The sequence below is a fragment of the Bos grunniens genome, chromosome 5, assembly GCF_055505025.1.
Source record: "Bos grunniens cultivar Pamir isolate PY7600 chromosome 5, Bosgru_T2T1.0, whole genome shotgun sequence".
Taxonomy (NCBI): domain Eukaryota; kingdom Metazoa; phylum Chordata; class Mammalia; order Artiodactyla; family Bovidae; genus Bos; species Bos grunniens.
The window spans coordinates 10,026,357-10,051,179 of record NC_141169.1 but is presented as its reverse complement, the minus strand read 5'-3'; the positions used below and the strand labels follow the sequence as shown (position 1 = coordinate 10,051,179).

The 24,823-nt window shown below is 39.8% G+C and overlaps 1 long non-coding RNA gene across 1 annotated transcript; it reads left to right on the top strand.

Moving 5' to 3' along the window:
• Positions 1-11,034: 11,034 nt before the first annotated feature.
• Positions 11,035-14,087, top strand: LOC147371307 (uncharacterized). The gene is made up of 3 exons (XR_015163450.1): positions 11,035-11,136; positions 11,487-11,541; positions 13,993-14,087. It is a non-coding gene; the product is annotated as an uncharacterized LOC147371307 (long non-coding RNA).
• Positions 14,088-24,823: the final 10,736 nt, after the last annotated feature.

The window sequence follows — 24,823 nt, the reverse complement described above, 5'->3', positions numbered from 1 at the left end:
CTGTTGACCCACCGAGGACATCTAGGTTCTTTTCAGTTCTGGGCTCTTATAAATCAAGCTGCTATGAGCATTTGTATGCAGGTTTTGTGACAACATAAGTTTTTATTTCTCTGGGATAAATGCCCAGAAGCACAATTATTGGGCCGTTATGTAGTTGCATGTTTATTTTTTAAAGAAATTGCTATTTTCCAGAGAATGTGCCATTCTACATTCCTACCAGAAATGTAGGAATGATCCAGTTTTCCCCTGTCCTCACCAGGATTTTCACCACTTCTTTTTATTTCAGCTTTTCTGAAAGATAATGTAGTGATTTATCACTGTATTCTTAATTCGTATTTCCCTATTGGTGCTAATTTTGTCAAACACCTTTTCATGTGCTTATTTACTATCTATTATTCTTTTCAATGAAATGTTGCTATGTCTTTTGCTGATTTTCTAACTGGATTTTTTTTTTTAACTGTTAAGTTTTGAGAATTCTTTATGTCTTCTAAACACTAGTCTTTGTCTTTTCATCCTCTTAACAAGATCTTTTGTACAGTAAATTTAAAAATTTTGATGAAGGTCAATTCATCAGTTTTCCCTTTGATAGATCAGGGTTTTGGTGTCAAGTCTAAGAATGCTTTGTTTCTAGATCTCAAAGATTTTCTTTTATGTTTTTGTCTAAAATTTTTATTTATTTATTTTTTAATTGAAGGATAATTGCTTTACAGAATTGTATTGGTTTCTGCCTAATATTTTACATTTATGTCCATGATCCAGTTTGATTTAACTTTTTGGGTAAGATCTGAGATTAGGTTGAGATTCTTTTTTTTAATGAATGTCCAGTTGCTCTACCACCATTTTTTTTAAAAAAAGGCTACCTTTCTTCCATTGAGTAACACTTGTACCTTTGTCAAAAATCTCTGGACTCTCTAACCCATCCCACTGATCTCTGTATCTTTCTTTCCATCAGTACCAGACTGTCTTGATTAAAGAAGCTATATAATAAATCTTGAAATTGACAGTGTTGATTCCTCTCATTTTAATCTTTTCTTTTCCAAAATTGTCTTAACTATTTTACTTCCTTTGTCCTGCTGTATACATATTAGAGTCATTTTGTTTGTATCTACAAAAATCTTACTAGAATTTGGATAGCAGTTACATTAACTTTGTATATCAAATCAGGGAGTATTGTCATCTTTACTATGTTGATTCTTCCAACCCACAAAAACAATATATTTCTTCATTTATTTAGACCTTTATTCTTTTTTCCACTGGTGTTTTGTAGTTTTCAGAATAGAAAATCTACCCATGTTTTGTGATATTTACACCTAAGTATTTCATTTTTTTGAATTGTTGTTCAGTTGCTGTCATATTCAATTCTTTGCAACCCCATGGGCTGCAGCATGGTAGGTTCCCTGCCCTTCACTATCTCCCAGAGTTTGCTCAAACTCATGTCCATTGAGTCAGTGATGCCATCTCATCGTCTGTCACCCCTTTCTCTTCCTGCCCTCAATATTTCCCAGCATTAGGGTCTTTTTCAGTGAGTCAGCTCTTTGTATCACGTGGTCAAAGTATTGGAGCTTCAGCTTCAGCATAAGTCCTTCCAATGAATATTCAGGGTTGGTTTCCTTTAGGATTGACTGTTTTGATCTCCTTGATGTCTAAGGGACTCTCAAGTCTTCTCCAGCACCACAGTTCAAAAGCATTGATTCTTCGGTGCTCAGCCTTCCCCTTTATGGTTGAACTCACATCTTTACATGCCTACTGGAAAAACCATAGCTTTGACTAGACGGACCTTTGTCGGCAAAGTGCTGTCTGCTTTTTAATATGCTGTCTAGGTTTGTCATAGCTTTTCTTCCGAGGAGTGAGCATCTTTTAATTTTGTGGCTGCAGTCACCACCCACAGTGATTTTGGAGCCCAAGAAAATAAAATCTGTTTCTGTTTCCGTTTTTCCCCCTTCTATTTGCCATGGAGTGATTGTAGGGTCATTGTAGGGTAATATTTTATTTTAATGTTGGTGTCCACATGTTAATTGCTGGTATATAGAAACAGAATCAGCTTTAATATGCTTACTTTGTATTATGTGACCTCGATGAATTCACTGATTTTAAGTTTTTTGTAGATTCTCTAGGATTTTCTATAGACAATTATGTCATTTGCAAATAGAAACAGTTTTATCTCTGCCTTTCTGATCAGTATGCCTTTTATTTCTTTTTCTTGCTGTACTGCACTGGCTAGAACCTTCTAGAGCTATGTTGAAGAAGAGTGGTGAGAGTAGACATCCTTTCCTTATTCCTGATCTTAGGAGGAAAGCATTATCATTCACCATCAATTTCTGTTTTCTCTTTCCTGTCTTTCTATAGGTTACTTAAACATTTTTTTTTTAGAATTCCATTTTTAGCTATGGGTCTTTTTTAATCAAAGAATTTTAAAATTCTTAAATTCTTTACCACTAACCCACGAGAGAAGCCGCCAGTCCAGGATGCATGAGGCAAAAAGAAAACTCAGGGAATTAATTGCCATGTCATTCCTTGGGTTCCAAAATTCCTAGCTGGTCTGCCTTCTTTTCTCCACCTTTCAGAGTCTCTTTATGTTTGTTTTACAGAGAATGTGTGGACTGTTTAAATATACTTAGTGAGAGAAGTAGGGAAAAGTATATGTCCTCCCTCTTGCCAGAAGTAGAAGTCTATTTTCTGTTCTTTTTATCTAATGCTTTGAGGCAATAATCTCTACCCTGCCATGGAAAATAATAATAGAGGTATCTTAAGTGTGCAATTAGTGTCAAATGCAGAAGAGATTGTTATAACTTAAGGACACTTCATGAATCAAGAAGGACTTGACTTCCCATCCTAATAAGTAAATGCTATTGCTACAATTTTTGAAACATTATCTAATGAAGAGCTCAAAAATAATTTATTGTGCCTTTAGTTTTTACCATGTGCCAGGCACTATTCTGGCTGTCTTATATGCGATTAATACTCTCAATATTCAAGTGCAGTAAGAATTATTACAGTATCTATTTCACAGTTAAGGAAAGTACGACTTATAGACTTGAAGTAAATAAGCCAGGTCTTGCATTTAAACTGGGCCTGTCTGAAACCAAACACTGAACTTTAACCACTCTGTCATTCTGACTCATTCCTTTGAAAGTCAAAGCAAATGCCTGTAGAAGGGACCTTCAGGCACCATCTGTCTTGTTCAGACCAAAACTCAACTGTTGCAGACTGACAGATATTGAAAAATATATGAGTACACAGTCATAGGGGAAGCAACAAGTTCAGAGTAAGGTGTGGCGATACAAAACAAGAAGTGAACAGAAATGTTTAATGTAAAAGTGACGATTTTACTCCTGACTGTCACTTGCTTTTGCGTTCCTCAGTTTCTCTGTGCAAAGCTGATGTGGGGAAAACAGGCCCTGTTCTTTAACTGAGTGTGATGTAAGATATCCTAGCACCATGAATCACAAAACAATGAAATATTTTATGTGGCTTTAAAGCTTTTGAGCCTCAGGGGGAAATACATTCCTGGCCAATGAAGTCTTATGAAGTTGTGTATCAATTCTATCTTTTCAAGTTCTATAAAAGTACTTTTTCTATAACCATTAGTGTTGTCCTTTACATTAATCAAACACATCTCAGTGATATCATCTTTCAATTTATTCTTTTTCTCTCTGCACAGATGGATTTTGATTAGTGTCTTTCTAAACAAATGCCTCTCACAACAATTTGAAGATTCAATCTAAGCTGATCTTCTCTCATTTATGTTCTATCTGCTTTTCTCCAAATCTTCTGAGTTTTTAGCAAATAGACTTGCTTTTTCTTCCCCACCTTTTAAATTACATCACTTTTAGGAACATTCTGTTTGGAAGAACATTTCCTTAGAATTGAAGCTTATGAATGGTGGCACCACTGTGTCAGAGCTAAATGGAGATTTAAGGAAGGGAAGCAGAGCAGGAGCTGTCCCTGCAGGTAAATGGCACCACTCTCACTAGGCTCCATCAATCCTTTTGTTGCCTCCTTTATTGTAACAAACAACCAAATGTGACTTTGTTTGGGCTTTCCTGGGGGCTCAGCGGTAAAGAATCTGCCTGCAAATGCAGGAGATATGGGTTCCATCCCCAGGTTGGGAAGGTCCCCTCCAGAAGGAAATGGCAACGACTCCAGCATTCTTGCTTGGGAAATCCCACGGACGCAGGAGCCTGGTGGGCTGCGGTCCATGGGGTTGCCAAGGGTTGAACATGAACATGACTGAGTAACTACACAACAACAAGCCTCTGTTTACCAGAAGACCGAACGCAATTTTTGTTTCATTGTATTTTTTTTCACATTTTGTCATATAGAACTCTACAACTAGACACTGTAATTTTTAAGATACATTAAACAGTATTTTTAGTGTTTCTATGTGGTATTCATTTTGAAATTACAACATTGTTTACATGTACAAATTACATGAAACTGAATGCATCTACAGAATTTATATTTCTAAAAATCTAATTCACTTAAAAAATTAATGACTATTACAGAATATTCAAGGATAACTTTGTAAAATAAATGACATTATAACCTTTTTTTTTTTGACTTGGTTAATTTTAGGAAACTAATAATATATGCAGGTCAGTTCTACACTCAGGTCAATGTAGTTAATTATTAATAGTAATGCTGCTGATGCTGCTAAGTGGCTTCAGTTGTGTCCGGCTCTGTGCAACCCCATAGACGGCAGCCCACCAGGCTCCGCTGTCCCTGGGATTCTCCAGGCAAGAACACTGGAATGGGTTGCCATTTCCTTCTCTAATGTAGGAAAGTGAAAGTGAAGTCGCTCAGTCGTGTCCGACTCTTCGTGACCCCATGGACTGCAGCCTACCAGGCTCCTCCGTCCATGGGATTTTCTAGGCAAGAGTACTGGAGTGGGGTGCCTAAGTGCTTCATGAGTTTTCCTTTGAGGACTTTACATAAATAATTTCATTTACTTTTCACAACCACCATATGAATTAGGTACATCTTTTGCTCATTTTTCAGTTGAAAAAGATGATACTTAAATAAATTCCCACAAAGAGAAATCCAAATCTGCTTGACCCTAAAGCCTGATCTTCTCTAATAAATACACAAAAGTACTCAGGAACTCCAAATTCTTAATTGCTCTCACAGAAATGAATGCTAACATTATGGTTTCCTTTCTGGTTGATAGAAATAGCATCATGCATGTAGTAAAAAATTGGCTGCTACGAAAGCACATTTCTAAGCTCGTTACACTTTTATTTTATTTAATCTACTCAAAACACCAATGAAGTATAATTATTTTTCCCTTTTACAGGCAAAGAAACTGAGGCAGAAGACAAGACCACACAATAAGTGGCATATACAGAATTCAATTAAACGAGGTCTGTCTTTAAATCCATATCTTAACAATATGCTGTTCAGCCCCTGATGGTTCTAATACAGAAGGGCCATCTTCATTCTGTTGAGTCTTTCAAAGCATTAACATGGCATGTACATATCTTTTATTTTAGAAATACTTGCCCTCAATTTTCCTTTTCTTTTTGCTATTAGGTTGAACCATATGAAATTAGTGATATTCAACTATTTACAAAATGGCCAAATATCCCATACTTTCTCAATATAACTCTTTCCCATCCCTTGACTTCTTGATAGCCTATACTATGTCTTACTATTCAAACTTTTAACTCTGTAGACCATACAAGTAGAAAAAGAAATTTGGGACTTGCTTCCCTGTGATACAGGCCTATTTCTTTCTGACCTATTACCTTTTGAACATGACTTTATCAATGCAAAGAAATAGAGGAAAACAACAAAATGGGAAAAACTAGGGATCTCTTCAAGAAAATCAGAGATACCAAAGGAACATTTCATGTAAAGATGAGCTCGATAAAGGACAGAAATAGTATGGACCTAACAGAAGCAGAAGATATTAAGAAGAGATGGCAAGAATACACATAAGAACTGTACAAAAAGATCTTCATGACCCAGATAATCACAATGGTGTGATCACTGACCTAGAGCCAGACATCCTGGAATGTGAAGTCAAGTGGGCCTTAGAAAGCATCACTATGAACAAAGCTAGTGGAGGTGATGGAATTCCAGTTGAACTATTCCAAATCCTGAAAGATGATGCTGAGAAAGTGCTGTACTCAATATGCCAGCAAATTTGGAAAACTCAGCAGTGGCCACAGGACTGGAAAAGGTCAGTTTTCATTCCAATCCCAAAGAAAGGCAATGCCAAAGAATGCTCAAACTACTGCACAATTGCACTCATCTCACATGCTAGTAAAGTAATGCTCAAAATTCTCCAAGCCAGGCTTCAGCAATATGTGAACCGTGACCTTCCTGATGTTCAAGCTGGTTTTAGAAAAGGCAGAGGAACCAGAGATCAAATTGCCAACATCTGCTGGATCATAGAAAAAGCAAGAGAGTTCCAGAAAAACATCTATTTCTGCTTTCTTGACTATGCCAAAGTCTTTGACTGTGTGGATCACAATAAACTGTGGAAAATTCTGAAAGAGATGGGAATACCAGACCACCTGATCTGCCTCTTGAGAAATTTGTATGCAGGTCAGGAAGCAACAGTTAGAACTGGACATGGAACAACAGACTGGTTCCAAATAGGAAAAGGAGTTCGTCAAGGCTGTATATTGTCACCCTGCTTATTTAACTTATATACAGAGTACATCATGAGAAACGCTGGACTGGAAGAAACACAAGCTGGAATCAAGATTGCCGGGAGAAATATCAATAACCTCAGATACGCAGATGACACCACCCTTATGGCAGAAAGTGAAGAGGAACTCAAAAGCCTCTTGATGAAAGTGAAAGAGGAGAGTGAAAAAGTTGGCTTAAAGCTCAACATTCAGAAAACGAAGATCATGGCATCCAGTCCCACCACTTCATGGGAAATAAATGGGGAAACAGTGGAAACAGTGTCAGACTTTATTTTTCTAGGCTCCAAAATCACTACAGATGGTAACTGCAGCCATGAAACTAAAAGACGCTTACTCCTTGGAAGGAAAGTTATGACCAACCTAGACAGCGTATTGAAAAGCAGAGACATTACTTTGCCAACAAAGGTTCGTCTAGTCAAGGCTATGGTTTTTCCTGTGGTCATGTATGGATGTGACAGTTGGACTGTGAAGAAGGCTGAGTGCTGAAGAATTGATGCTTTTGAACTGTGGTGTTGGAGAAGACTCTTGAGAGTCCCTTGGACTGCAAGGACATCCAACCAGTCCATTCTGAAGGAGATCAGCCCTGGGATTTCTTTGGAAGGAATGATGCTAAAGCTGAAACTCCAGTACTTTGGCCACCTCATGCGAAGAGTTGACTCATTTGAAAAGACTGTGATGCTGGGAGGGATTGGGGGCAGGAGGAGAAGGGGACGACAGAGGATGAGATGGCTGGATGGCATCGCTGACTCGATGGACATGAGTCTCAGTGAACTTTGGGAGTTGGTGATGGACAGGGAGGCCTGGCGTGCTGTGATTCACAGGGTCGCAAAGAGTCGGACATGACTGAGCAACTGATCTGATCTGATCTTGTACATTTATTGTACATGATAATTATATCATACCCATCATGATGTTAGTGGTTTAGAAACTAATATCAGTTTTGGAGAAGGAAGGAGAAGGAAATGGCACATGACTGCAGTATTCTTGGAAAATCCCATGGACAGAGAAGCTGATGGATGACAGTTCATGGGATTTCAAAGAATTGGACACAAATGAGCAACTGAGCACCCACGCATGCACCACTCATAATGTTAGTGGTTTAAAAAATAACGAGCATGTTTTTCCTTGTTATTTGTCTGGGTTTGAAAGATAAAAATGAAGTTGGAAGAAATTTTCAAAGTAAGCGTCTCCTTTCAACACTTTTCAATCAACATGAACTAAATACTCACACTCAGTACCCATAGGTGCTGGCACTCTATGAGGCCCTCGGGTGTAGAAAGATAAAACATGGGGGGAAATCATCAACTTGGCCTACAAGAATTTAAAGGACTGCTTATATATTTAACTATTAAGTTTTCTTTGGAATTTTCTGGTTTCCAACATCTGTGCTTAGGGGAGAGTTGCTGCTGCTGCTGCTAAGTCACTTCAGTCGTGTGCCGACCCTGTGCGACCCCATAGACGGCAGCCCACCAGGCTCCCCCGTCCCTGGGATTCTCCAGGCAAGAACACTGGAGTGGGTTGCCATTTTCTTCTCCAATGCGTGAAAGTGAAAAGTGAAAGGGAAGTCGCTCAGTCGTGTCCGACTCTTATCGACCCCATGGACTGCAGCCCACCAGGCTCCTCCATCCATGGGAATTTCCAGGCAAGAGTACTGGAGAGAGGTGCCATTGCCTTCTCCAGGGGAGAGTTGCATATACATAAAAATCTGCCAGGAGCTATTGATCACTTCCTTTATTGTTACTAACATTGCAAATTACCAATGATGATTTTTTTTTGAAACTGTGGTTGAGAGTTAAAATAATTTGGTTGTAAATCTAGATTCCCTTTCTTGAACATGGAGGTGGCTGTCAATAAGGCACTTCAAGTTCTGTGATCGCGTGGTCAGGTGGTTAACAATCTTCCTGCCGATGCAGAGGACATGGGTTCAACCCTTGGTTCGGGAAGATCGCACATGCTGCTGAGGAGCTAAGCTGGGGCGCCACAGCTACCTAGCCCACAGTCTAGAGCCCATGCTCTGCAGGAAGAGAAGCCCGAGAGCAGTGATGAAGACCTGGGGCAGCCATAAATAAATAAACCTTCTTAAAATTTTCAAAAATGAAGTGAGGCTTCTGAGGAGCCAAATAGACACACACACACAAAGTTCTGTGGTCCTCCAGGTTACTTGGCCTCATAAACACGGGTTCAGGGGACACTGTAGACATAGCAGTCCCAAGGTTCCACGGGCCCCTGGAACCCTACACAATACTAGTGGACGTACAGTGCAGGCTGAGGCGGGACCAGGCCTTCCCTTTAACCTGTTTCCTCTTCCAAGCTAGAGTGAAGGCTATTTCATAGCATTCACGTCTCATGTTGTTTACTTAAATTTTATTATTATTTTATTTTTGGCTGTGCTGGGCCTTCGTTGCTGTGTGGGCTCTTCTCTAGCTGTGGCTAGCTAGGGCTATCCTCTAGCTGTGGTGTGTGGGATGCTCTTTTCAATGGCTTCTCTTGCTGCAGAACACAAGCTTTATGGCTCATGCGCTTCAGTCATTGTGGCCCCTGGGCTCTAGAGCACAGGCTCAATAATTGTGGCTCACAGGCTTAGTTGTTCCATGGTGCGTGAGATCTTCCCGGACCAGGCATTGAACCCATGTCTCTTGCATCTCCTGCACTGGCAGGCGGATTCTTTACCACTGAGCCACCAGGGAAGCCCTCTTGTTATTTATTAAGGGTGGCTCTTTTTCAGTTGTGTATCATTGACTTATTCATTTGGCAAATATTTGCTAAGAGCCTGCTTGTGTGCCAGGACCAATGCTATGTTTTGAGGATGTAAAATGACTAGACTATGGTTGTTGACCTTGAGGGGCTCACAGTCCCAAAGTACAAATAATTATAAAATAGGATGAAGGTTAAAGCAAGGGACTGTGAGCCAACTGCTACAGAGTAATAAACACCTAGATACTTTGAGAGTGGGCAGCTAATTTATGAAGAATAAGTAGGTGTTTTCAAGACAGAAAAGGGAGCACGGGAGCTACTACTGAAGGAGAGAATAAAATTTTTATATGCTACTTTGTATGTATCCGGACCTACTTTAAAAGGAATCAGAGACAAGATTCCATAGTGTGTTGTTATGCTAAGACTGAACTTTATCCTGAAGCAAACTAGAGAACAATGAAGGATTTTAATCTAATAGTATAATCATCAGATTTATATTTTGGAATACCATTTCTGTTTAATCTTAATGGTTAAGGAAGTCATTCAGGCTAGAATAGATAAGTTTCTAAAATGTAAACCAGGGCAAGAATTTAAGAGATTTGGGAAGTAGAGACGCTAGCTGTTCTAGAAAATAGGTGGACACAATTCTATCTTTAGAAAGAAGTCAACAGGATCTACTGCTATATTGTCATAACCAGTCTCCATACTTCTTCTACTCTAGTTCTTCTGTAGTATATGTGCCATGCATCCACATATCATTTAAAACTGAAATCTCATGTCATTTCCCTGCTCAAAACTCTGCAGTGTTCCCCATCACCCCTAGAATAAAATCTGACTGTAACTCAGCCTACAAGGTCCTGTTTGGTGAGGGCCGCTTACCCTGGTGACCGGGTCTCTTTCTTCTCTCCCTCGCCTGAAGGCAGATCTGCCCTCACACTGCACCCTAGAACAACACCCATCATGCTCCCACCGCAGGACCTGTCCTTTATGGTCTCTCTGCCTGGACTGTCCATCCTCCACATCTTCTCATAGTTTTCTCCCCTCAGTCAAGTCTTTGTCAGCTGTCACTGATCCAGTTAGGTATTGCCTAAACACCTGACCTAAAATATTCAGTGGCCTTTGCTGACCCCATCTTTCCCTTCAGCCTGCACTTATTAATACCACAACTTGAAATTATAGATTAAATTGTTGATCTCAGTAAAACTGTAAAGTAACAAAAGAAGGATTTAATCAGATTCTAAGATTCTTGCCTCAGCAGAATAAATCAGAGGTTGGGCCACAAGAATCAAATATGTTCAGGCTTTCTTCTCCAAAGTGTGCCCTACAAACTCAGCATCTGTGAGTTTGTTAGAAATGTAGGATCTCAGACCGACCTACCCAGTTAGAATCTGCACTTTTAACAAGATCCCTAAATGATTAAAATCTGAGAAGCACTAATCTATAGCATTATTTTTCAAACTGCAGAGTTACAAGTTACAACTAGCAATGTTTTAAATGAATAGAACAGAAGGGCAGGGGATAGATTAGATTAGGAACAAAAGAGTATAAAACATGTAGATCAATTAAGTATCATCTTAAGAAACTGTGTGACATTACCAAACCAAAACAGTTTCTAGATGGGGAGAGTTCGGGTTAACATTTACTAAGAAGGCAAGAACAATTGAACTTTGTACTTCAAAAGGAGGTTTTGGTTTTATGAGGTGCTGGTCGTATAAGCTGTTTATTTTTATTTCATCAAAGCCTGCAGGTGTTTGCATTCCAATTTACCATTGATAAAGGCTTACAGGTTAGCTTCTTTTTAAAAAAATTAATCTTAAAAGGGGTTATGAATTAATTGTGTGGGAAAATGAGAATTATATTAGTTTTCCTTTGAGATAATACAAGCCAAACTTTCAAAAGTTAAGGATGATGCATAATATTACAATTTGTTGTATATTCTGTTTGTAAGCATTCCCTAAAGTATTAAAATTCAGCTAATTTGTATAAATTGCAAAAGCAGAAACTGTGATGCTTGATTAGTAGTATATTAGAATTCTTTTTGAGGTATATGTTATATGCATAGTAAACTATTACTCAGAAAAAAACTATATACTTACATGCATAATTTCACAATGTAAAATATATCTATTACTATAGATTGCGGTCAAAATGCTTAGAAGCTGCTGATCCACAGGTTGGCTAAGAACCTGAGGTAAGACTGAATCCACGCCGGAGAGTGATACTATGTTCTGACAATTACATCAATCAGATCGTCTAAAGAGAGTTTGGAGAAAGAAACCAAAGGGGTTGTTTTGACAAACCTTTTCCAGGCTATTAAAATTGTCCTAGTTTCATCTTATCACATGTAGAGCAGTGCTTAAATTATTCAATTCTTTCCTCCCACCACTGCAAACTTGAAAAAAATCAAAGAGGCTAAAACCTCTTAAAGTCAGCAATTTGGGGCTTTAGAAATGTCCTTACCTCAACATGCATGCTGTTAATGAGTAACAGATTTAGAGGGTTACAGTGCCTTTTGGGTATTTTAAAAGGAAAATGAAAAATAGAATAGCAAAAGATAGAATTAATTTTAACCATAATAATTGATAAAGACTCAGTACAAATCCAATTGTTAGTAATCCATAAATATAGTTTTCTAGTAATATGACATTTTGAAACTATTCATCATTAGCTTTTTCAAAAGCTAATGCATATTTAGGCTAAGGTTCCAAATAGGAAAAGGAGTATGTCAAGCCTGTATATTGTCACCCTGCTTATTGAACTTACATGCAGAGTACATCATGAGAAATGCTGGGCTGGAAGAAGCACAGCTGCAGTCAAGATTACCGGGACAAATATCAAGAACCTCAGATATGCAGATGACACCACCCTTATGGCAGAAAGTGAAGAGGAACTCAAAAGCCTCTTGATGAAAGTGAAAGAGGAGAGTGAAAAAGTTGGCTTAAAGCTCAACATTCAGAAAATGAAGATCATGGCATCTGGTCCCATCACTTCATGGCAAATAGATGGGGAAACAGTGGAAACAGTGTCAGACTTTATTTTTTGGGGCTCCAAAATCACTGCAGATGGTAACTGCAGCCATGAAATTAAAAGACACTTACTCCTTGGAAGGAAAGTTATGACCAACCTAGATAGCATATTCAAAAGCAGAGACATTACTTTGCCAACAAAGGTCCATCTAGTCAAGGCTATGGTTTTTCCAGTGGTCCTGTATGGATGTGAGAGTTGGACTGTGAAGAAGGCTGAGCGCCGAAGAATTGATGCTTTTGCTTTATTTATTTCTTTATTTTTTAAATTTTATTTTATTTTTAAACTTTACAATATTGTATTAGTTTTGCCAAATATCAAAATGAATCTGCCACAGGTATACATTGATGCTTTTGAACTGTGGTGTTGGAGAAGACTCTTGAGAGTCCCTTGGACTGCAAGGAGATCCAACCAGTCCATTCTGAAGGAGATCAGTCCTGGGTGTTCATTGGAAGGACTGATGCTAAAGCTGAAACTCCAGTACTTTGGCCACCTCACTCGAAGAGTTGACTCACTGAAAAAGACTCTGATGCTGGGAGAGATTGGGGGCCGGAGGAGAAGGGGACAACAGAGGATGAGATGGCTGGATGGCATCACTGACTGGATGGACGTGAGTCTGAGTGAACTCCGGGAGCTGGTGATGGACACGGAGGCTTGGCGTGCTGCGATTCATGGGGTCGCAAAGAGTCAGACACGACTGAGCGACTGAACTGAACTGAACTGAAAGCCTTTCTTTTGTTCCATAGACATTGCAACATATTGCTAATATAAAACCACACAAAGTGCACTAATTGCCTAACACATATTCAACAGATCTTTTTAAACATCTCTTATATTTAAGGCACGGTGGAAAATAGAGGTGAAAGCCTTTGCACCATCTCAAGGCAGTTTTTCTAGACAGGAAAAGTTGAGTGTTGATAGATAAGACAAGCAGGGGCAAAATTTCTGTACATTTGGGGGAAAAAAATAGCCTCTAAATTAAGGCCAAGTGTTAACTAATTAGAGGTTAATGAGTTACTGTACTACCAGGTTATTTGGATCTCACACTCCCTTCCTATTCTTTTGTCAATTTAATTCTCCCCTGGTATATCCCTTAAAGAGCGAGCAATTTCAGAGCAAGGCTCTGAAACGTCAATCAGTTACGTTTTCTTCAGGGGCATTTTGCCTCTGGATAGAGCCTGTAATCCTTGAAGAGATAGTCCTGTATGTATAAAATTGTTAGAATAGTGTTGGGGTAACAAAAAAAGGGTGAAACAAAGAGTAATCAGTGACCACACTGCCTATGGTAGGTACTCCATAAAGACTGTCCAATGAATGAATAAAAGAACAAATAAAAGTGGAAAAATCTCCAAAATCTATTTTAAAGCCAAGAAAGCAAGATGCAGTGGTAGTTTATTCTTTAATAGTAGTTTGTATATATATACACACACACATGCATTTGTGTATGTGTGCTGAGTCACTCAGTCATGTCTGACTTTTTGCAAGCCCATGGACTGTAGCCCGTCAGGCTCCTCTATTCATGGAATTCTCCAGGCAGGAATACTGGAGTGGGTAGCCATTCCCTTCTCCACGGGGTCTTCCAGACCCAGGGATCGAACCTGGGTCTCCTGCATTGCAGGTGGATTCTTTACCATCTGAGCCACGAGGGAAGCCCATCTGTGTATGTACATGTGCATACATCACCTCTGCAGAGACGTACTGGAAGGATATGCAGGAAGCTGTTAGCAGAGGTAGTTCCTGCAAGCAGAAGGCAGAACTTTGTGGCTGGCCATGGTAAGTCAGAGGGAACTTGATTTGTTACACATTGCCTTTACAGTTTTTGAATATTACCACACACATGCATTATGTAGTAAAAAAAAAATTTTTTTTTTTAATTGCTGATTTAAAGAACCACCTGAGGAAAGCAGATGCTTCTGAAAGTAACAGAGAATTAACAGGCAGAGGCTCAAGAAGCAGAGAGGGGTGAGAATTCCAGAGGGAAAGTGGGAAAGGCCTCCTGTGCCTTTGGCCGTGTAGACTCAAGTAGCCCCATTCTTGGGCCTGTGTCCCCTCTAGCCCACATTTGTCTCCACTCCCAACCTTCCAGGAGCAGCACCTTCTCCATTCCTTGGAGGCACTGACATTTCTGTACTTTTGCCTAAGTGGTTCCATCTACTGGAGTGCACAATTCTTCTCGTCTACTTTAAAAAATTTCCCATTCAGTCTTGTGGAAGCCATTTCTCCTCAGTCTGTGCTTGCACAACTTGGTTGTTTTTAATTTTAAAACTTTTATCAGAGTATAGTTGATTTACAGTGTTGTGTTAGTTTCTGCTGTACAGCAAAGTGACACATAAATATATATCCACTCTTTAGATTCTCATACAGGACTTTCCTGGTTGCTCAGATGGTAAAGAATCCGCCTGCGAGGCAGGAGACCCAGGTTCAATCCCTGAATCGGGAAGATCCCCTGGAGAAGGGAATGGCAACCCATTTCGGTATTCTTGCCTGGAGAATTCCATGGACAGGGAGGTCTGGTGGGTTGCACTCCATGGGGTCGAAAAGAGTCAGACATGACTGAGTGACTTAACACTCTAGGTTATTACAGAGGACTGAGTAGAGTTCCCTGTGTATACAGTAGGTCCGTATTAATTTTGTTTGTTTCATTTTTAAGTTTATTTGGCTGCACCAGGTCCTACTTGCAGCAGGTGTGATCTAGTTCCCTCAAAGTGAAAGAGTTAGTTGCTCAGTCATGTCCGATTCTTCATTATCCAAGCCATTCCCTTCTCCAAGGGATCTCCAAATGCAAGGATCGAACCTGGGTCTCCTGCATTGGGAACACAGAGTCTTAACCACTGGACCACCAGGGAAGTCTCAGTTGGTTCTTATTAGTTTTATAACAACCCATTCTTATTTCTATTTAGAACTAAGCATCATCTTTTTGTTTACAAGTCTTTTTATTCAGTCTTTTTTGCTATTTCTTTTTGTTTACATATGTGTTTACACACCTGGAGGCTGCTTGAAGGCAGGAGGTGTCATTTGCCTTTGTACTCTCTTGCTTAAACAGTAACTTGTACAGAACAAGCCTGATGCATAGTAGGTATAACCTTCAAAATATTCATTGAGTGAATGAATATAATCTTCATACAGCTTATATACTGACATTAAAATTAGGAGGAGCAATTTCTACTGGAAGATCTATTGAGTGGCCTTAGAAAATACTCATAATGAGTACACTAAAGTTATAGTAGAATGCCCACCAATAAAATTGCCTTAGGGGAATTAAGCTTTTAAAAAAAGTCATTAAATGGATTTTGCAATGATATGCAAATTCACCTGAAAGAGGTCTGACCAATAAAATGGGACTGTAACCAGATTAAAGTCATTAGCATATGCAAAGGAAGAATGTGTCCCTCAGATGCAGGGTTAGCAGCCCGCTTAGCAAACAAGACTAGGAATGCAAAGGTCCTGGGGAGAGCCATTCCTTGTCTTCAGTTTGGCAGGACTCTCCTTATTTGTGGAGATAAATGTCTCAGGCTCTCTCTTAGCAGAGGCCAGTAAACACCGGATTCCTCTAATTAACCCCTCCTGTTCATTTTCCCATACTTATCAAGTAAGCTTCCAGGCCGGCTTTCACTCCCTTGTAGGTCTGCCTTCTTGAATACACACTGTTCACAATGACCTTAACATTCCTGGATTTCTGACCTTCACATTTTTCATTATAAATTATTTGGCTTTTAGAAAATGTAGTTCAGGCAAGTGAGCTACGTTAATGTGACTGTGTCTCCCTGAGACATTAATAAGCTCTTTAAATGCTGACAAAATCGGAGTTCTGAACCTGCAAAGCTGGAGGATCAAAGGCTATGGCACAAACATCAAGGAATAGGTCCCACCCCAATCTGTCCCCACCTCCCAAGTAAAGCTCCGGGAGACAGGCAGCGGACTTCCAGGGCAGCCTTAGGACAGCCATCCTGCCAGTGTGCCGTCTGACAAATATTTATATGGAGAGAACCCGCTGTTTGCCACACCCACGATGCAAGGACAGAGTGGGGAGGAGCTGTGCCAGGGGCCCCACGATACGTGGTTTGTCTGGTCCACTTGTTCTTGGCCCTAAAACTCACTGATTATGAAGCCCTAATATTTTGATAAAATCAAAAGAAATCTTTCATAGGAAAATGCCCCAGAAACAGAGCTGGTCAAGTTGTTTATTTTATTGAAAATTAATTCCTTTGACATATAAGGATGGACTGTGGAGTCAGACAGATCCATGCTCAATATTTGGTTTTATCATGTATTAGCCATGTGACACTGGTAAGTTACTTAATCTCTAATGCCTCAATTCTCTGATCTGTGAAAGGGATGCAATATTCAATATTTAAAGGGTTAAATTAGACACTGTATATGAATTAATAGCCTGGTGCTTAGCTTGTAGTAAGCAATAAATAACTGCTATAAGCATTATAATGCAAAATGTTATCTTCATTAATTTAAGTTAAACCTAGGCATCTGCAAAATAAAAGGCAATCTTAGCTTTACTCAATAGTGAATTCCAGTGAAAGGCTCCTTTGATCTGAATAAGAAGTCATGTTATGTCATCTATGTCATCCATTTAATTTCGATTTCTTTTAATGGCAAAAAGCTCTGAAAATAGTGGCTTAATATAGGTTAAAGTACATACTCCAAGACTCATTTAAATTCATGTCTCCTCATCACCACTGTGAATCAATGAAACCATCTTGGGTATACATTATTGAAGCTTTCTGTGGGCCAAAAAGGATGATGAATTCATGTTTTAATTTTAAAGTGATCTAAGCAGAAGTAACGTTCAAAAGAATTTTATGGTATTTCGGGGTACTGAAGATTTCTACTTGCAGAGAAACTAACAAGACTTTGAGCTTCAAACCACAGGAAGTCCATCCTCTTCACTGTAAAGTTCACACTGTTGTTTGCTTTCTGTCTTTCTGTCCTTACTTCCTCACATGACAGCTGAGCTGTCAGAGTTGATGGGGTTTCTTTTAGCAGCATCCATAATGCTGTATGCAGGACCTCGGATCAAAAGATTTATTTAGCATCATGGTCAAACACACCTATGATGTAACAAAACTAGGAACGACACCTCTCGGTTAAGTTGTTTCTCTCTCTTCTTCTCTATCTCTATGGCGCATGTCTACAACTTACGTATGAAGTTCAATCACATACTTTACAATTTGTTCTTTGGAAAGTCAGTGGTCTGAGTATAATAGAGAAGAGTTTCCTTTTCTGTTCTCTTTTCTAGTTAAAATTTCTTGAAAAGGCTGACATCAGGACCAGGCTCTGTGAAAGACTTTCACAGCAGCAAAGTCTCATTTAGGAACCGCTGGCACGGCCCGATTCCTGCTGATGCTGAGAGCAATGCGTCATGACAATGCATGGGGTGTCTTTAGCAAAGAAGACCGACCAGGAGTGTTACTGAGCTGAGGTGCTGCATCAGTACCCAGAAACCAAAATATTCCAGTCACATAAAGTTTTCCAGGACAAAGATATTTTTTCACCATTTGGAAAATGACAAGGGCTTGCCAAGTCTCCAGAAGGGGTCGGAAAAACTGGAGTACTCGTTCACTGGCACCAGCGTATGAGAAGAAAGAACAATAATGGAGGACCTGGTTAAAATGAGAGGCATCGGTGGTTTCATCCGGTTGTTTGCCTGTTGAAGGAAAGTGTTTTAGGAGCGGTTGAAAAATCTGTTTCCAGATATTAGAAGATCCACGATTCTAAAGGGAAACATGGCTTTTGATATTGGCATGACTTCAGTTTTCTTCCTTTGCTTCAAGCCATAAACCTTTTCAAATATTTCTAGGGTGGATGGCTTCATTAAAGTTTCTAGAATTTAATGTCTTCTTTTGCTTGGCAAAAAAAGGGGATATTTTAAAGTCGTCCTAAGACATGTCAAAGAAAGTGAAAAGTGAAGTCGCTCAGTCATGTCCGACCTTGCGACCCCGTGGACTGTAGCCCACCAGGCTCCTCCGTCCATGGGATTCTCCAGGCAAGAATACTGGAGTGGGTTGCTATTTCCTTCTGCAGGGGATCTTCCTGACCCAGGGATCGAACCCAGGTCTCCCGCTTTGTAGGCAGATGCTTTAACCTCTGAGCCATCAGGGAAGCCAAGTTCAATCTTGTTAAAGTTTCAGACTTTTAAAACCAAAACTTTTTGCATGAAACTATTTATACTATACAAGTTCAAGCATTTTTCCTTTAAAAATTACTTTGAATTCCAGCATATTTCAAATATACAAAAGTCCAGAAAATGATATAACAAATAATCTAGGTAGCCCCTACACTGAGATTTAACAAATGTTAATGCACATTTTTCTTAGATCTGTTTCCTTTTTAAAGAAATAAAACATAAGTAACAGTAACATTACAGCTCCTATACCTTTTCCTTCCGTCTGTCTTCAGAAGTATTAATAATAAGCTGAATATGGTATATTTGCATTTATATTACAAAAGTATGCATCTGTCAACAGTATGGAAATGTATGTGACTAGTGTCATACTGTACATATCCTTCTTCTTTTTTGCTGCACTGCACTGCTTGGGGGATCTTAGTTTCCTGCCCAGGCACTGGGCAGTGAAAGTGGAATCCTAGCCCCTGGACGCACTGGACTGCCAGGGAATCCCCTACATATCCATTTGAAACTAGTTTGAGATGATGTTTCTGAAATGATATAAATGTTCCATTGCACTACTAAACTATAATTTCTATATCCACTCTCCTTCTAACTACAAGTAACTTTCCCATTTTCTCACTATTGTAATTAGTGCTGCAGGAACATGTATGTCCATGTGTCTCTCTGCTCATGTCCTAGTTTCTATGGTACATACCTAAGAGTGCAACTGCTGGGTTGTCGGGAAATCCCATTTTCATCTTGACCAGGTAAGAGAGGAAACGCGGTGTTCCTTTCTTTGAACACATCTGACTCCAAATGTGTGCAGGGGTTTCCCACACTAACCAATTCTCCCACGCTCTGGACACCAACTGGATGCCCTGCAATTCAGTTATAACACTAACTAGCCAGTTTGCACAGAGCCCACAGGTTAATGGCTCAGTCTCACAGACTGCAACAGGGAAAGAAGATAAGTCTTCCAACACTTTTGACTGTGAACATGAACAGAGAAAAAGGACATTGACCGGATTAGATTCTAGAGTCAATGAAAATTTTTTCTTTAAGAGAGACAGTAGGAAAAACTGTGACCACCAAGAATTTCAGGCCCTAATCCCCAGAACTTGTGAATATATTAAAAAATTATATGGGAAAAAGAGATTTGATGTTGAAGGTGGAGTTAAGATTGCTAGTCAACTGATTTTAAAATAGATTATCCAGGTGCTCCAAATATAGTCTCAAGGATCCTTACAGGTGGAAAAGGGAGGCAGAAGAGAGTCATAGGGAGATGTGACGATGGGAGGCAGGCACAGAGAGAAGGGTTATTGCTTGCTTTGAAGATGACCAAGCGCCAAGGAATGTGGGCGGCCTCTAGAGGCGGGAAGGGGCAAGGAGATGGATTCTTCCAGAGAGCGTCCAGAAAGGAATGCAGCACTGCCGGTTCCTTCATTTTAATTCAGAAAGACCCATTCCCTGTAAGACATCTACAGAACTGTAAGGTGATAAAATCATGTTGTTGAAGATGTCAAGTCTGTGGAAGCTTGTTACAGCAGTAAGTAGAAAACAAATACAGAGGGGATTAATACAGAGCACATTTGTATGTTGAAGGGAATTATTTAAAAGAAGAAATTGATTATGCATGAGAGGAGACTTAAATTGTAGGAGCGAAGCCCTGGAAAGGGGAAAGATACAGATGGCAGGACTGCCTTTGAAAGGAGCTGAGAACTTCATTTAAAAGTAAGGAGGCATGGAGTAGATCCAGATAGTGGGGAGACGTGTCTTAGCAAGGTCCTACTTAGTAGGTCCTACTTTAGTCAATGAATGGCAAGGCAAGTTCATCGACTGAGAGCAAGGGTGGGATGAGGAGGTTTTGGAGGCTTAAGGGACTGATGTGAACTACTCATTCTGCAGCACAGAACAAACTTACTCAGACTACAGGACTGCCAGACAGTACGTGCTGCCTGGTTTTCCGGTTGAGACTACGATCACGCAGTGCTTCCCACGTGGCTCAGTGGTAAAGAATCCACCTGCCATCACAAGTGGAGAAGGCAATGGCACCCCACTCCAGTACTCTTGCCTGGAAAATCCCATGGACGGAGGAGCCTGGTAGGCTGAAGTCCATGGGGTCGCTAAGAGTCGGACACGACTGAGCGACTTCACTTTGACTTTTCACTTTCATGCATTGGAGGAGGAAATGGCAACCCACTCCAGTGTTCTTGCCTGGAGAATCCCATGGACAGAGGAGCCTGGTGGGCTGCTGTCTATGGGGTCGCACAGGGTCGGACACGACTGAAGCGATTTAACAGCAGCAGCAGCAGCCATCACAAGAGACGTGGATTCGATCCGTGGGTCGGGAAGATCCCTTGGAGTAGGAAATGGCAACCCACTCCAGTTTTTGTGCCTGGAGAATCCCATGGACAGAGGAGCCTGGCGGGCTATGGTCCACAGGACTGCAAAAGAGTCGGACACCACTTAGTGACTGAGCGGCACACATAGGAAGGATGCCACAGTATTTTTAATTTAACCTGAGCAGCAGCAGTAGCAGTAGCTGAGCAGGTATAGGCATAGAAGAGGCTAATAATGACCAGCTTTAAAATCTAAGCTGAGAAAGGAAGTTAGGACAAGAAAAAGGCGTGCTGGATAATGAAAAACTGGCGGGATCAATAGATTAAAAATTGGCTGGAGTGGGGGTACTAGATTAAGGGATAGGAAGAAGAATGGTTGAAAAATGGGATGTTTACACTGACAGTTTGGAGGTGCGCTGACTGTTGATGACGTAACTGTGGGAATGGCTAGCTACAGAAGGATAAAGAGAGAATGAGATTGGAAGTGAGGAGCTCAAGCATCTGAGAAGCCCAATATTGGATAATCTTTGTACATATTATCACTAAGAGCTGACATAGTAAGGAGAAAAAGATAGTCAGCCAGGAGCAGAGGTCCTTAGTAAGTCAGAGTGACTGGAAACTTGGTTGATGAAAGCAGCAAGGAGGTTGTTTTTTGTAGGAGGCGGCAAGTCTGATGGCATTACATTCAGTCTGTGGGAAATAGCTCTAATCATTAGAGGTGTAAAAGTAGCAGAAGATTCTGCTTTCACTGATATCCAGTCAAAACAGAAGTTCTCTTCTATCAGTAATGTATTTCATAATTCAAGGTGTAAAATGATATATTATTTTATTTTTTAATGCAAATAGTACAAATAGAATTTATCAGAGCTCCAGCATTTATGGTGCACAAATCTATGTATGTGTGTACTACAAATACAGGATACATGTATGAAGCCAGATACTTCATGCATTAACTCATAATCAATCATAAAAATGCAGAGAAACAGGATTTTTCTGGATTTTTGTGATGTTTATGGCACTTTTCAATTTGTTAATATTTATAATTTTAAAAGTTGTTCATTCTAAACATTTATTTTTTTAATCTATTCTTTTCCTTAAAAAAATGCCCTAAGTTTTATAAGCTTCAGACACAACAAAACCTAGATCTTCCCCAAATAGGCCACAAATCTTGCGTAAGGTTTAACAGCAGTCGATGGAAAAAGGGAATATTTTCTAGCTATAAAACACATAGTTTTACGATGGTTAAAAAAGTAACAAAGGGAAATTCAACTATTCTTAGTATTAATGTCAGACATTTTTTCCTGGGAACATTATGTGATGCAATTTTCATAAACAGCCTCCAGAAAACAGTACATTTCATAGAGCTCTTTCCAATACTGTCACTCAATAGGGACTTAAGATGTACTTCAATCAGGGTGAGAATAAGAGGCAGAGGTCTCTAGTTGTTTAGCCTCATCACAGATCAGATGTGAAAGTATCTAGAAATCTGCAAAATGGATACATTAGACCTGTTAAACATAACAGGCTGAACACACTTATCGCTGCTACTCCTCAAGTAACTTCACTAAAATGAAAGTAAAGTGATAAACCAGTAACAACCAAGAGGATGGGAAATGACAGCAAAATTTTGGAAGATGGAAGATGAAAAACAGACATTAGAAGAGAAAAAAAAAAAGGTGAATTCTAACCACCTTCAAGAGACAAAGTCAGCAAGGATTCCTTTATGTCCTAAAGAAGAAAGCTCAGAAATTAGAGGCAGCAGCATATACTTCAGAAAGGGAAGAAAGAATGGGAATGAAAAAAAAAAAGGATTGGCTAAAAATCTACATAAAGGACAATTAGATTCTCAAGTCCTCTCTGTAAGGCCTAATAACAAGGAGGCTGTCTCTCCTGATATTGGTAGAGGACTGGAAGTTCATGCGCTGGAGCTGCTGGAATTACAAATGTACTGAACTTGAACCCAACAGGCATTCAACATAGGGACTGAGTGAAATCTGCATATTGAGTTTTGAGGCTCCCCCAGTCCCTTCTCTTTACTTGGCACTTGAAACAGTTGATAACTAGTGTCACAGACAGAAGCACTTTCTTTCTGGGAAACTGATGTGGCCAGGAGAAAACGCCAGATGCTGACAATTGACACAGGCCTCCACAAAACACCTGGGTCCAAATACCAGCTCCCGAAATGGGGACCATCAGTCAGCCAATTCTGCCTTTTGAGAGAAGAGCATCCAGTCAACTTTTCAATGCTTCAGTCTAAAATAACAGGGACTTTCCTGGTGGTCCAGGGGTTAAGACTGTGCCTTTCCACTACCGGGGGCACAGGTTTGATCTGGTCAGGGAATTAAGGTCCTGCAGGCCATGCAGAGTGGCCAGTAAATAAATAAAATATGAATGAATAGCAGACTGACAAGGTGAAAACAGGAAAATGAAAAATGAAGACTGAAATAATCAAGAAGATGAAAGGGAACATATAGATAAGAGACGCAGTGCAGGACCAGCAGAAGAAAAGTTAAAGGAATTTCCTTAGAAAGAGAAAAGAGAATGAATGTGATACAAGAACAGGATAATATGGAAGAAGAACATTTAGAGACTAAGAAATAGATCACAGAAAAAATGGTGACAGAAACAGAAAATTTAATAGAAAGTCTGGCAAATAAGAGACAAAATATCCCTGAAAACAGAATAACATGCCAAACAGACAGAAACTAGAAAAGACAAATACTTACTAGGGAACACTTAGAAATTCAACATCTATTTAGCAGGGGTTCCAGAAAGAGAATAGAGGAAATGGAAGGGAAGAATTACCAAAGATATAAGAAAAGGAAATCTCCCAGCTGAAGGCCAGAGGGCAGATTTAGAGGGCCCACTGAGTGCCTAACATATAATGAAAAAAGATAAACCATGGCAAACCTTTAAGATAATTAAGAAGATGGGTTAGAAGTTCCAAAACTTTAGAGAGAAAAGACAAAGGAATCTGAATGCCATTGGTTTTCTGGCAACTGTAACTCTGGAAATTAGAAGACAATATAGTGATGCCCTCAAAATTATAAAGGAAAATTGGTTTCCAACCTAGAGTTCTAAGCCCCACCAAACTATTAACCAAGTGTGAAGACAAAGGAAGAACAGTTTTCAACATACACAGTCTCCAAAAATGTGCAATCTGATCTCCAGAGTATACTGAAGGAGTACTCAAGTAAAATAAGGGAAAAGAGGACAATATGGAATTCAGGAAACAAGGAGTCTGTATAGGAAATGATTCCTAGGATGTTAGGCAAGTATAATCCCAGGATAAGCACAGACAATGAGGCTTAAAAGTCAGTCCAGGGTAGAGTAGTGGGTGGAGAGCTCCAGGAGAGATCCCTCTAAGAAAACGAGAACCAACCGATCATCTGATATGATTAACTGCATTGAGAGGAAGAAAGTTTGGGACTGACATATAGGAAATACTTGACAAAGTCACAGCTGGGGTGGAGGCAACTCCTGGTAGGTCTCTAGAGGACAGAAGCCAAGGATGCTGCTAAACATCCTGTAATGGACAGGATGACACCGCCAAAGAATTCTCCAGTCCCAAAGGTCCACAGTGCTCCAGGTGAGAAAACAGGCCTGGAGTCTTTGAGGATTATTTCATCAGAACGCTGTACATAAAGACTGATGACATGCAAGCGTGCCAATTTAGAACTGACTCAGCTCAATATTTTGATGCAATGATGGAAGCAGTCTGGCTGTGAAATATATCTTTGGGAATATTGAGAATGGTAAGGTAAAGACAAAAGATATAATAAACAATAATAATATACAGTGCTTTGTACCTCAATAATTGCTTTCATCCATGATTCCTAGGGCACTTTATAGACTAATAATAACTACTCTGGTACTCACATACTACCTTTTATCTAAGGATCTCACGCACTTTCACAGCACTCTCACAATGTAGGAAGTATTATTATCCCCATTTTGTATGTAAGTAAACAGAGGCACAAAAGTTAAGC